A 13,941-nucleotide genomic window follows, 5' to 3' on the forward strand; every position below is an offset into this window, starting at 1 on the left:
TATGGACTGGAAATATCAGGGACTTAGAAAAAAACAACCCTCAGATCTAGGGTTTGACCGGCGCGCGAACCGAGGCGGCGGCGGGCGCTGTTCATGGCTGGCGGATCCAAGGTCGCCGGCGGCCGGCGAGGGCGAGGCGAGGCCGGAGAGGGGCGACGGCGGCGAGCTCCTGCGGCGGTGGCTCGGGGCGGCTCAGGGCGGCCGCGGGCGGCGACCGGCCGGGCAGCGGGCGGCGGGCGGCACGCGCGTGCCGGCGGGGTGGCGGCGGCGGCTCGGTGGCGGCGCAGGGAGGCAAGGGCGGCGGCCGGCTTCGGGAGAGGCGGCGGCGCACGGGCGCCCGGGAGATGGGCCACGGGGGCCAGCTGCGGGCTTCCCGGGCCCGGGCGGCGTGGGGATCTGGCGACCGGGAGCGGGCGAATGGGAGGCTGCCACGTGGCAGCGGTGGCGGCAGTATTTTCGTCCGGCGGCGGGCGGACACGTCCGGCCGCGCGGAGATGATTTTTAGGGTTTCGGAGGTAGGAGAAGATCCGAAAATCGGGGGGCCTTTAAATAGGCATAGAGGGAGCTAGGAGAGTCCAAATGAGGTGCGGCTTTCGGCCACGCGATCGTGATCGAACGCTCTAGGTGATGGAGCAGAGTTAGGTGGGTTTTGGGCCGTATTGGAGGGGTGTTGGGCTGCAACACACACGAGGCCTTTTCGGTCCCTCGGTTAACCGTTGGAGTATCAAACGAAGTCCAAATGATACGAAACTTGACAGGTGGTCTACCGGTAGTAAATCAAGGCCGCTTGGCAAGTCTCGGTCCAATCAGGAAATGTTTAATCCCCACGCACGAAGGAAAGCTAGAAATGGCCATCGGAGGAGAACGAAACGCCGGAATGCAAAACGGACAACGGGGAAAATGCTCGAATGCATGAGACGAACACGTATGCAGATGCAATGCACATGATGACATGATAAGAGATGCATGACAACGACAACAACACACGGAGACAAAACCCGAACCCGAGGAAATAAATATAACTTAACGCCGGAAACGGCAAGAGTTGGAGTACAAATTGGGAAAGTTACATCCGGGGTGTTACAACACTCCACCACTACGAAAGGATCTCGTCCCGAGATCTAGGACTGAAAGAACGCCGGGTACTCAGAACGGAGGTGATCCTCGCGTTCCCAGTTAGCTTCACGGTCGGAATGGTGTGACCACTTAAATTTGAGAAATTTGATTGACTTGTTGCGAGTCTTGCGTTCAGTCTCTTCAAGAATAGCAACTTGGTGCTCACGATAGGAGAGATCTTCTTGGAGCTCAATGTCCTCGAAGTTGATGGTGCGGTCAGGAGTCTTGAAGCACTTTCGAAGCTGAGAGACATGGAACACGTCATGAACATTTGCAAAGTTTGAAGGAACCTCGAGTTGATAGGCGAGGTCGCCTCTCTTGCTGACAATCTTGAAAGGTCCCGCGTATCTAGGGGCAAGCTTCCCTTTGATACCGAAGCGACGAGTACCTTTCATAGGAGAGACGCGGAGGTAAACATGATCTCCGATCTCAAAAGCCAAATCACGGTGCTTACTATCATAGTAGCTCTTCTGGCGGGATTGGGCTGCTTTGAGGTTATCACGAATGACTTTCACATTTCCTCTGCCTCTGTGATTAAGTCATTACCCAAAAGCTGACGTTCACCGGTTTCAAACCAGTTGAGAGGGGTAGGGCACTTCCTGCCATACAGAATTTCAAATGGGGCCTTGCCCAAACTTGCTTGAAAACTGTTGTTGTAGGAGAATTCAGCATAAGGAAGACAATCCTCCCATTTCATGCCGAAAGAGATCACACAAGCCCTGAGCATATCTTCAAGAATCTGGTTGACATGCTCGACTTGACCGCTAGTTTGAGGATGGAAAGCTTTGCTGAAGCGGATGTTAGTGCCCATGGCCTTCTGAAAATAATCCCAAAACTTCGAGGTAAAGATGCTGCCACGGTCTGAAGAGATCACTTGTGGAATACCGTGCAGAGAGACAATACGAGAGGTATAGAGTTCCGCCAATTGAGCTGCAGAGATCGACTCTTTGATAGGCAGAAAGTGAGCCACTTTGGTGAGTTTGTCGATGACAACGAATATAGCATCATTGCCACGCTTGGACTTTGGAAACCCAGTTACGAAGTCCATTTCAATGTGGTCAAACTTCCATTCTGGAATGGCAAGAGGTTGGAGGAGACCAGCTGGCCTTTGGTGCTCTGCCTTCACTCTTCTGCAGACATCACATTCATTCACGAATTGAGCAATCTCGCGCTTCATTCGAGTCCACCAATAAGCCTGCTTAAGGTCCTAATACATCTTCGTGCTCCCAGGGTGGATGGAGAGGAGAGAATTGTGAGCCTCGTTCATGATCACTTTACGGAGGTCACCTTTGGGTACAACAATACGATCCTCGAAGAAGAGAGTGTCCTTGTCATCAAGGCGGTAGCACTTGTACTTGGACTGACTCTTGGCAATCCCAATCTTCACCTTTTTCACCATAGCATCAAGAAGCTGGGCTTGGCGAATCTGGTCTTCCAAGGTAGGAGAGACTTGAAGGTTGGCGAGGAAACCTTGAGGAACAACTTGCAGATTAAGTTTGCGGAAAGCTTCACAAAGCTCGGGTTGATAAGGCTTGAGAATCAGACTGTTACAGTAAGCTTTCCTACTCAATGCGTCAGCAATCACATTGGCCTTGCCTGGAGTATACTCAATACTCGGATTATACTCTTGAATCATTTCGACCCATCGAGTTTGCCTGAGTTTGAGATTAGGCTAAGTGAAGATGTACTTGACACTCTTGTATTCAGTGAAAATGTCCATTTTCTTCCTAATAGAAGATGTCTCCAAGTCAAAAGAACATGCACAACTGCCGCCAACTCGAGATCATGAGTGGGGTAGTTCTTCTCATTAGGCTTCAACTGGCGAGATGTATAAGCAAAAACTTTCTTCTCTTGCATCAATACTACGCCAAGACCTTGGAGAGAGGCATCACAAAAGACCTCGTACGGCTTGGATTCATCAGGCGGAGTCAGAACTGGAGCAGTGATCAATTTCTCTTTCAAAGTGTTGAAAGCAATGTCACACTCCGGAGACCAAACGTACTTGACGTGCTTCTGAAGAATATTTGAGAGAGGCTTCGCGATCTTAGAAAAGTTTTCAACGAATCTTCGGCAATAGCTTGCGAGACCGAGAAAACTGCGGAGTTGCTTCACGTTCTGAGGAGGTTCCCAATTCACAATTGCAGACACCTTCTCAGGATTCACGGCAATGCCCTTGGCAGAGATGATATGACCAAGATAAAGAACCTCATTGAGCCAAAATTCACACTTGGAGAACTTGGCGTAGAACTGGTGTTCCCTCAGCTTATCGAGTACCAAACGCAAGTGCTTGGCATGATCTTCCTTGTTCTTCAAAAAGACCAGAATGTCGTCGAGATAGACCAAAACGAAGTCATTGGTGTAGGCGTCGAAGATGAAGTTCATCATGCGAGAGAAAGTCGGAGGAGCGTTGATGAGGCCAAAAGACATGACAGTGTATTCATATGAACCAAAGCTTGTCCTGAAAGCCGTCTTGGGAATATCTTGCTCACGGATTCGAATGTGATGATAACCCATACGGAGATCAAGCTTGGAGAATACTTAGGCACCTTTGAGTTGTTCGAACAGCTCGTTGATGTTGGGAAGTGGGTATTTGTTCTTGATAGTCTTCTTGTTCAATGGATGCTAGTCAACACAAAGTCGGTCCGTTCCATCCTTCTTCTTCACAAAAAGAACACCACAACCCCACGGAGAAGAACTAGGTCGGATGAGGCCCATTCTCTCTTGAACATCGAGTTGCTTCTTCAGCTCCTTCAACTCTTCAGGTCCGAGCTTTTAAGGACGCTTGCAAACCGGTTCCGTGCCAGGCTCAAGATCAATGACGAATTCAACTGGCCGGTGCGAAGGCATTCCTGGAAACTCTTCTGGAAAGACGTCTTGATACTCGCAAATGACTGGAATTTGCGAGATAGCATCCAGTTCACCCTTCTCATTGAGAGAAAAAAGACGGATTGTATTATCACGAGTGGCAAAGACAAACGCAAATGCTTATCAAGAACCAAACGCAAATGCTTGGCATGATCTTCCTTGTTCTTCGAGAAAACCAGAATGTCGTCGAGATAGACCAAAACGAAGTCATTGGTGTAGGCGTTGAAGATGAAGTTCATCATGCGAGAGAACGTCGGAGGAGCGTTGACGAGACCAAAAGATATGACAGTGTATTCATATGAACCAAAGCTTGTCCTGAAAGCCGTCTTGGGAATATCTTGCTCACGGATTTGAATCTGATGATAACCCATACGGAGATCAAGCTTGGAGAATACTCGAGCACCTTTAAGTTGTTCTAACAGCTCATTGATGTTGGGAAGTGGGTATTTGTTCTTTATGGTCTTCTTGTTCACTGGACGGTAATCAACACAAAGTCGGTCCGTTCCATCCTTCTTCTTCACAAAAAGAACACCACAACCCCACGGAGAAGAACTAGGCCGGATGAAACCCATTTTCTCTTGAATATCGAGTTGCTTCTTCAGCTCCTTCAACTCTTCAGGTCCGAGCTTGTAAGGACGTTTGCACACAGGTTCCGTGCCAGGCTCAAGATCAATAACGAATTCAACTGGCCGGTGCGGAGGCATTCCTGGAAGATCTTCTGGAAAGACGTCTTGATACTCGCGAACGACTGGAATTTGTGAGATGGCATCCAATTCACCCTTCTCATTGAGAGAAAACAGACGGATTGTATTATCCCGAGCGGCAAAGACAATAACATCCTCAGACGAATGAGTCAATTGAATCTGCCTGGCAGCACAATCAAGATGTGCCTTGTGCTTAGAAAGCCAATCCATTCCGAGAATAAGATCAATATCCGAGTTACCAAGAACAATTGGGGAAGAAAGGAACTTGCAGTCACCCAATGTGATAGTAACCTCCGGGACGCAGGTGTTAGCTGTCATCTGCTTGCCCGGCGACACAACTTGCAAGGAACTTTGCAGATACTGATAATCACACTCATACTTTGATGCAAAAGGTTTGGAAATGAAGCAATGCGATGCACCCGTGTCAAAAAGAACTTTTGCAGGAATATCATTAACAGGAAGGTTACCCATGATGACATTTGGTGAGTCCTCTGCCTGAGCTGCATTCACCATATTGACCTTGGCAAACTTGGGGTTATGCTTGACCACAGCTGTACTTGCCGATCTCACAGGAGGAGGAGGAGGAAGACGCCTCTGGTTGAAACACTTGTTGGCATAGTGACCCTTCTGTTGGCACTTGTTGCACGTGACCTCTGAAAGCGGACGGTGATACGGAGCACTCGATCTTGGAGCTTGAGACGAAGTCTTGTTCTGAAAGCCAGGGTTGGGGGGTGGGAAGAACCACTGCCACCTTTGCTCTTCTGCTGATACGGCTGACGGAACGGAGGAGGAGGAAGCCAATACTTCTGCTGCTTGGCCACTTGAGTAGAGGAAGAAGGAGTAACATCTCTGACTCGCTTCTTGGAAGCATCACACCTCAATTGAGCAGCCTCTTGCTTCAGTGCCATGTTGTAGAACTCATCGTAACTCAAGGGCTCAAAGAGAACAAGAGCTAGCTGAATATCTTCTCTGAGACCACCCCTGAACTGGTATATCATGCTCTTCTCATCAGGGACGTCCTGCTTGGCAAAGCGGGCGAGCTTCTGGAACAACTTGTTGTAGTCATAGACAGACAAAGAGCCTTGCTTCAGATTGCGGAATTCCTCACGCTTGCTTTCAACCATGCTCTGCGGAATATGATGAGCTCGGAAATCTCGACGGAAATCATCCCAAGTGATAACACGTCCACCTCTGGAATCCTTGTACTGCTGGAACCATTCTGCAGCTTGATCTTTGAGTTGGAAGGAAGCGAACTTAACAAAGTCCTCAGGCCTGACGTTACTGCACTCGAAATGCTTGCACAGATCCACAAGCCAATCGTCAGCATCGGTTGCCTCAACACAATTGCTGAAAGTCTTTGGCCCGTTAGCAAGGAACTGGTTGAGTGTAGCAAAGTGATTCTGATTGCTGCCTTGATTCCCTTGGTTGCCTTGATTGCGCTCTTGAAGAATTTGCATCATCAACTGTGTGTTTGCATTGGTTGCGGCCATCACAGCTTGCCATGCCTCCAGAGGAGGTGGAGGTGGTGGCGGATCAGGATTCAGAGTCGTGCGTGTTGGAGGAGCCATCCTGAAGAGGTTGACCACCATTAGCACATTGACAGACAAATATTGAAGCTGAATCCAACGGAATGAAAATTGCAACATATAGTCTTCACATCCGAACAAAATGAACGAATGCATTCCTCTTGAAATGGTCACATATCCATAAATTGAGAAGCCACGTAGAATTAAGGTAGAGAAATAAATCAACAAGGTATGGATCAAGAACGAATAATCGGTAAGAAATCCCAATCTCAAACCAATATCCGTGGAAGAAGAATGAGAGCTACTAGAATTCCCACCTATGAAACTCCCGAACCTTTCCGGTTATGCAATCAAGTGTTGGGGATACAGGGGAAGCATAATATCTCACCCAAACTAGCAATTCCTACATCCAGCTGTATCCATCCTTCAACACATAACCAAGAAACCTTCGGAAACCATCTACCTCAACCTTCGAAAAGCATCCGTTATACAAGTTATGGCGATACTCCTGAACTCCCGCCCCAGTACTGGGTGGCGTCGAGGTTATCTCACCAACGAAATGTATAAAAGAGATTTTCGATGTCGGCGTACTAGACTCAGGTATTCCAGAACTGCAACGATAAAATTATGATGACAACACCTCAGAGCTCAACTCCCCGAGACACTTCCACTAAACCCCTGACAGGAGGCACCAAGACAATGTTCTCATCATAAAACCATCGGAACGATTCCAAGATACCCGCGTGATCCTAAATTTTTTTTAGTGAAATTTGAGAAGAGAATAGTCAAAACTCTACGTCAGGATGCCTTACCAGAGCGATGAGGAGACTGGGAAGTAAAAAGAATTCCTAAACTCTCCGATATATAATTCCTAAAAGACTCAAAACATTTTTCTAGACACAAGTCGGCCACTAATAACGATCAAGCAATGGGGCTCCTAAGGTCGGGGAAGGCTCTGATTACCAACTTGTAACACCCTCGATGCGACTATAGCTCCCACGTGTCGAGGCACGACTTAGAGACATAATCGTATTGAAGGCATCTGTCGCAAGTTAGGCAATCTTCACAACATCCCATGTAATATAAATAATAAAGGGGAGAAAACATAGTTGGCTTACACTCGCCACGTCAATCAAGTACATAAATAACATTACATCATCCAAACACTCATGGCCCGACTACGGCGCCAAAATAAAAGAGAACCCAACATGCGACAACGGTCCCGTTCACCCCCAACTGGGCACCACTACTGATTATCGGGAAAAGAAACATAGTATCGTTGAGAGTCTTCGTCGAACTCCCACTTGAGCTCATATGCGTCTCCTGGAGCAGAATCATCAGGCCCTTGCATCTGGTGTAATAGTAATCTGTGAGCCACAGGGACTCAGCAATCTCGCACCCTCGCGATCAAGACTATTTAAGCTTATAGGTATGGCAAAGGTAAAAATAAGTGGAGCTGCAGCAAGCGACTAGCAAGTATGTTGGCTAACTTATTCGCAAAAGAGAGCGAGAAGAGGAGGCAAAGTACGAGCGAGAAACTAGAGAACAACCTGTGCAAACATTACTCCAACACCGTGTCCACTTTCTGGACTCCGCCGAGAAGAGGCCATCACGGCAACACACTCAGTTGATTCATTTTAATTAAGTTAAGGTTCAAGTTATCTACAACCGGACATTAACAAATTCCCATCTGCCCATAACCGCGGGCACGACTTTCGAAAGTTCAAAACCCTGCAGGGGAGTCCCAACTTAGCCCATGACAAGCTCTCACGATCAACGAAGGAATATACCTCCTCCCAAGACATTCCGATCAGACTCAGTATCTCGGTTCTTCAAGACACTTTGACAGGTTAAAACAAGACCAGCAACACCCCCCGAATGTGCCGACAAATCCCGATAGGAGCTGCACATATCTCTTTCTCAGGGCACACTCAGATGAGCGCTCCATACAACTAAAACCAGACCTCGAGTTTCCCCGATGGGGCGCTGCACAGGACTCTAGTTTGGACCAACACTTAGAGGAGCACTGGCCCGGGGGGGTTTAAATACGATGACCCTCGGGCTCCGGAAACCCAAGGGAAAAAGAGGCTGGATGGCAAATGGTAAGACCAATGTTGGGCATTGCTCGAAAAGCTTTAATCAAGGCGAAATATCAAGGGGTTCCCATTATAACCCAACTGCGTTAGGAACGCAAAATCCGGGAACATAACACCGATATGACGGAAACTAGGGCGGCAAGAGTGGAACAAAACACTAGGCGAGAGGCCGAGCCTTCCACCCTTTACCAAGTATATAGATGCATTAAGATAACATAGCGAAATAATAATATCCCAACAAGTAAATTAATGTCCCAACAAGGAACGGCCTTCGATCTTCACCTGCAACTAGCAACATTATAAGAGGGGCTGAGCAAAGCGGTAACATAGCCAATCAACGGTTTGCTAGGACAAGGTGAGTTAGGGGTTTGACATGGCAATTTGGGAGGCTTGCAAGCAAGTGGTAGGCATCGTAGCAATGTCATAGCAAAAGAGCGAGCAAACTAGCATAGCAAAGATAGTAGTGATTTCGAGGGTATGATCATCTTGCATGCACAGTTGTCAGAGTTGACTGGATCCTTGAAAACAAACTCAACGGGCTCCTCGTTAGCGAACTCGTCTCCCGGCTCTACCCAAACAAGACAAACAAGCAACAAGGATATAATCAACCACGTGCAAACTCAAACAACACGATGCAAAGATGATATGCTATGTGGGATGCGATGCGGGATGCAAAATGCAAGATATGACAGGAAACACATGAACCTTGCCTCATCTTGGAATTCCAAGTGTGCCACTGGAAATATGGGATGAAATCGCTTGAAAACGATATAACGGAATCGGAGTTATGGTTTGGAAATGGCAAGCGATTCAAAAATGACACCGGTCTGCGATTTACAGCAAGTAGGCATCTAAATGCAACGAAATGAACATGCTACAGCACCCAAACATGACAACAAAATACATGGCAGGGATGCACACAAAATTCTTAACAAAAGTCTAGCACTGAGCTACGGCCAATTCATCCATTAACGGGTTCAAACAAGCATGGCAAAAATGCATATGGCAAACAGATCTCAGACTTAGTGAAATTAACACTTGTCTGGAATTTCAGATCAGGTAGCCCACTTCGGAGCAACAAAACTACATGCTACAGGACCTGATCATGGCAAAGTAAAGTATGGCATGGAGCTATTCAAAGATCTTAACAAAAGTTCCTTAGTGACCTTGAGCCAAAAGGGATCAGAAAATACAATTGCAAGCATGTGAACATGGCAAAAACATAATCAGTTTTCAGACTTAGTGAAAACTGAAACATGCTGAAAACTGATATCAAGTAGGCATGTTTACAAGCTCGATGCACTCACTATGGGGCAAGTCCTGGCAAGACAAGCATACACCCATCAAGAAGGCACAAAATGAAATCTAGACATGGCAAGAACAATAGCATAGCATGGATGGATCAACTACAACATCACCGGCAAAATTGCAAACAAGTTGACAATCTGCCCAGATTCACAACGTAGCAAAAGTAGAGCTCGATTGACTCAAGCTAGAGTGCTCCATAATTGCAAATAAAGACATGGATGGATAGAGCACTACAATATTAACAAAACATCCTTACTGATCATCCTCAAAAGAGGCACGGATCACTAGGAAACAACATGAACATATGGCATCATGAGATAAACAGCTCCAGGACTTAGTGAAATTACTAAGTCCCTGAAAACAGACTTAGCAAGTGCACCACTTTGCAAGCTTGCACAAGTCACCACACACATCACAAAAATACATGGGTTGCACCTCTGGAAAGATGACAAAACCCTTAACAAAACACATGTAGAGCATCAGGGCATAGCATGCACACTATAATCATGGCAAAAATGACAAAAACCTAAATGGAGCAGCAGATCTGACAAATATCTCAAGTAGCCCTCTTCTAACAGCATTTCGGGCATCAAGATGAGCTCAAATGAAAATGATACAATGGAATGGAATGATGTACTCTCTGAGGCGAACACTTTGATATGCTATATGCATGAATCGGAGCTATGGATGCAAAGTTACGGAGCTACGAACATGAGCATATGGACTGGAAATATCAGGGACTTGGACGAAAAACAACCCTCAGATCTAGGGTTTGACTGGCGCGTGAACCGAGGCGGCGGCGGGCACTGTTCACGGCCGGCAGATCTGAGGTCGCCGGCGGCCGGCGACGGCGTGGCGAGGCCGGAGAGGGGCGACGGCGCCGAGCTCCTGCGGCGGCGGCGAGGCGGCGGCTCGGGGCGGCTCGGGGCGGCCGCGGGCGGCGCGGGCGGCGACCGGCCGGGGGCAGGGCGGCGGGCGGCGCGCGCGTGCCGGCGGGGAGGCGGCGGCGGCTCGGTGGCGGCGCAGGGAGGCAAGGGCGGCGGCCGGCTTCAGGAGAGGCGGCGGCGCGCGGGCGCCCGGGAGATGGGCCACAGGGGCCGGCTGCGGGCTTCCCGGGCCCGGGCGGCGCGGGGATCTGGGGACCGGGCGTGGGCGAATGGGAGGCTGCCACGTGGCGGCGGTGGTGGCGGGATTTTTTGTCCGGCGGCGGGCGGACACGTCCGGCCGCGCGGAGATGATTTTTAGGGTTTCGGAGGTAGGAGAAGATCCGAAAATCGGGGGGCCTTTAAATAGGCATAGAGGGAGCTAGGAGAGTCCAAATGAGGTGCGGTTTTCGGCCACGCGATCGTGATCGAACGCTCTAGGTGATGGAGCAGAGTTAGGTGGGTTTTGGGCCAAATTGGAGGGGTGTTGGGCTGCAACACACATGAGTCCTTTTCGGTCCCTCGGTTAACCGTTGGAGTATCAAACGAAGTCCAAATGATACGAAACTTGACAGGCGGTCTACCAGTAGTAAACCAAGGCTGCTTGGCAAGTCTCGGTCCAATCTGGAAATGTTTAATCCCCACACACGAAAGAAAGCTAGAAATGGCCACCGGAGGAGAACGAAACGCCGGAATGCAAAACGGACAACGGGGAAAATGCTCGAATGCATGAGACGAACACGTATGCAGATGCAATGCACATGATGACATGATAAGAGATGCATGACAATGACAACAACACACGGAGACAAAACCCGAACCCGAGGAAATAAATATAACTTAACGCCGGAAACGGCAAGAGTTGGAGTACAAATTGGGAAAGTTACATCCGGGGTGTTACATTGCCGCAGGTTGATCTCTAGTTATTCGTTCGCGCTTTGCCTCCTCTTCTCGCTCTCTTTTGCGGACAAGTTAGCCACCATATATGCTAGTCGCTTGCTGCAGCTCCACATATTTACCTTACCTTACCCATAAGCTTAAATAGTCTTGATCGCGAGGGTGCGAGATTGCTGAGTCCCTGTGGCTCACAGATTACTTCCAAACCAGATGCAGGGCCTGATGATTCCGTTCCAGATGACGCTCTTGAGCTCAAGTGGGAGTTCGACGAGGACTCACGCCGTTACTACGTGTCTTTGCCTGATGATCAGTAGTGGTGCCCGGTTGGGATGATCGGGACCGTGTCGCATGTTGGGTTGTTCTTTTATTTTGGCGCCATAGTCGGGCCATGAGTTTTTGAATGTTGTAATGCTATTTATGCACTTGATTGACGTGGCGAGTGTAAGCCAACTATGTATCTCCCCTTTGATTATCTATATTACATGGGATGTTGTGAAGATTGCCTTACTTGCGACATTGCTTTCAATGCGGTTATGCCTTTAAGTCGTGCCTCGACACGTGGGAGCTATAGCCGCATCGAGGGCGTTACAAGTTGGTAATCAGAGCCTTCCCCGACCTTAGGAGCCCCATTGCTTGATCGTTTTTAGCGGCCGAGTTGTGTCTAGAAAAATGTTTTGAGTCATTTAGGAATTATATATCGGAGAGTTTAGGAATTATTTTTACTTCCCAGTCTCCTCATCGCTCTGGTAAGGCATCTTGACGTAGAGTTTTGACTCTTCTCTTCTCAAATTTCACTAAATTTTTTTTAGGATCACGCGGGTATCTTGGAATCGTTCCGATGGTTTTGTGACGAGAACATTGTTCTTGGTGCCTCCTGTCTTTAGGGGTTGTGGCAGTGTCCCGGGGAGTTGAGCTCCGAGGTGTTGTCGTCACAATTTTATCGTTGCAGTTCTGGAATACCTGAGTTTAGTACGCCGACATCGAAAATCTCTTTTATGCAGTTCGTTGGTGAGATAACCTCGACGCCACCCAGTACTGGGGCGGGAGTTCGGGAGTATCGCCATAACTTGTATAACGGATGCTTTTCGAAGGTTGAGGTAGATGGTTTCCGAAGTTTTTCTCGGTTATGTGTTGAAGGATGGATACAGCTGGATGTAGGATTGCTAGATTTGGGTGAGATATTATGCTTCCCCTGTATCCCCAACACCTGATTGCATAACCGGAAAGGTTCAGGAGTTTCATAGGTGGGAATTCTTGTAGCACTAGTTCTTCTTCCACGGATATTTGGTTTGAGATTGGGATTTCTTACTGAGTATTCGTTCTTGATCCGTACCTTGTTGATTTATTCCTCTACCTAAATTCTAAGTGGCTTCTCAATTTATGGATATGTGACCATTTCAAGTGGAATGTATTCGTTCTTATGTTCGGATGTGAAGACTTTATGTTGCAATTTCAACCCGTTTGGTTCAGCTTCATTTTATCTGTCAATGTGCTAACGGTTGTCACTCTCTTCAGGATGGCTCCCGCTAAGAGCACCAATCAGAATCAGAATCAGGATCTGCCACCACCTCCACCTCCTCCGGAGGCATGGCAAGCTGTGATGGCCCCAACCAATGCAAACACGCAGTTGATCATGCAAATTCTTCAAGAGCGCAATCAAGTGAACCAAGGCACCCAAGGCAACAATCAGAATCACTTTGCTACACTCAACCAGTTCCTTGCTAACGGGCCAAAGACTTTCAGCAATTGTGTTGAGGCAATTGATGCTGACGATTGGCTCGTGCATCTCTGCAAGCATTTCGAGTGCAGTAACGTCAGGCCTGAAGACTTCGTCAAGTTCGCTTCCTTCCAACTCAAAGACCAAGCTGCAGAATGGTTCCAGCAGTACAAGGGAGGCCGTGTGATTACCTGGGATGAATTCCGTCAAGACTTCAAAGCTCATCATATTCCTCAGAGCGTGGTTGAGAGCAAGCGTGAGGAATTCCGCAACCTGAAGCAAGGCTCTTTGTCTGTCTATGACTACAACAAGTTGTTTCAGAAGCTCGCCCGCTTTGCTAAGTAGGACGTCCCTGACGAGAAGAGCATGATATACCAGTTCAGGGGTGGTCTCAGAGAAGAAATCTAGCTAGCTCTTGTTCTCTTTGAGCCCTTGAGATACGATGAGTTCTACAACATGGCATTGAAGCAAGAGGCCGCTCAACTGAGGTGTGATGCTTCCAAGAAGCGAGTCAGAGATGCTACTCCTTCTTCCTCTACTCAAGTGGCCAAGCAGCAGAAGTATTGGCTTCCTCCTCCTCTGTTCCGTCAGCCGTATCAGCAGAAGAGCAAAGGTGGCAGTGGATCTTCCCACCCACCCAACCCTGGCTTTCAGAATAAGACTTCGTCTCAAGCTCCAAGATCGAGTGCTCCGTATCACCGTCCGCTTTCAGAGGTCACGTGCAACAAGTGCCAACAGAAGGGTCACTATGCCAACAAATGCTTCAATCAGAGGCGTCTCCCTCCTCCT

This window comes from Triticum dicoccoides, chromosome 4A (genome assembly GCF_002162155.2).
Source record: "Triticum dicoccoides isolate Atlit2015 ecotype Zavitan chromosome 4A, WEW_v2.0, whole genome shotgun sequence".
NCBI classification, from domain to species: Eukaryota; Viridiplantae; Streptophyta; class Magnoliopsida; order Poales; family Poaceae; genus Triticum; species Triticum dicoccoides.